Below are 1,134 nucleotides of genomic sequence, written 5' to 3'. Positions count from 1 at the left end.
TGAAACGAAATTACTTACCATCACACCTTTTCCAGATTCTACCTTGCATCAAACTTCTTCATAAGCAAGCTCATCGAGTAAAACACCAACTTTCTTAGGATGGCTTGCGCTACGAGAAAATAGTGTTAGAAATTACTCACGATCCAATATGTCAGAAACAAATAACTGAAGCTTGAAAACAACTTGAGAGGAGAGAGGTTATGAATAGAGTAACCTTGAGCATATCTGCTTCATTAAATTTTTTCTAGTAAATAACATACCTATTATAGTGGAGATTTCATAATCAATTCCCTAAACTTTCAAATCAATAACTGTGAGATGTTTCTAATATATCTCTGAAAGTTAATAACTCCTTTTGCTAAGTCAAGCTTATTAACTCACACCGAATCCTTAAATTTTAAGAGTTTCTTATTCAATTTCTATGCCATATTAATCTCAATTAAACATCTAGACATGACCAAATGTGGATTCCAACCAAAAGTTAGAATAATAATTCATGTTTGAAAAGTTTTAAAAGGTTGAAAAGACATTTAATACTTTATTTTCTAAAGTAGTCTACTTTCAACCATTCAAAGACGTGCTATTTAAATCAATTTCTCTGTTAGAAACAAAATTAGGAAAAATAGAGCCCATTTGAACCAGTTTAGAAAAACTGAGACAATTTTTTGTCGAATGCATTTGCTTGAGAGACTTAAAATATTGGTTTAAAATGTTTTCATTGTAAAATTTTATGCCGCTCTTCATTGAAGTTATTGATTCAACTCCTTGGTACAGATAATCTTAAAAATCTATTCGTATAACAAGTTGACTAAAGCTAAGGTGAGATTATAAGTATACTGATCGTAAAAATACTAAATTTAATTTTGTTCGGGTGAAAACTAAACTAATTACACTTTTACTTAGGTTGAGTAAGAAAACTCCAACAAAAGTAATTAGAATTTCCATACATATGACATCTAGAATACATACAAATTGAACATTTCAGTGGGCATTAAGCATAGCCAAAGATGTTTGTAACAACATGATATGGATGATATCACTCTCTTATTCATCCACAAACATCTTTCGTTTAGAGGAAAATTCAAAAAGAAAATCCTTATAAAATAATCTATCAAGGCCTCCACTATTTTTCGA

Source organism: Cucurbita moschata, unplaced genomic scaffold (genome assembly GCF_002738365.1).
Source record: "Cucurbita moschata cultivar Rifu unplaced genomic scaffold, Cmos_1.0 Cmo_Scf00134, whole genome shotgun sequence".
Classification (NCBI taxonomy): domain Eukaryota; kingdom Viridiplantae; phylum Streptophyta; class Magnoliopsida; order Cucurbitales; family Cucurbitaceae; genus Cucurbita; species Cucurbita moschata.
Note: the sequence above shows the minus strand (reverse complement) of the source record.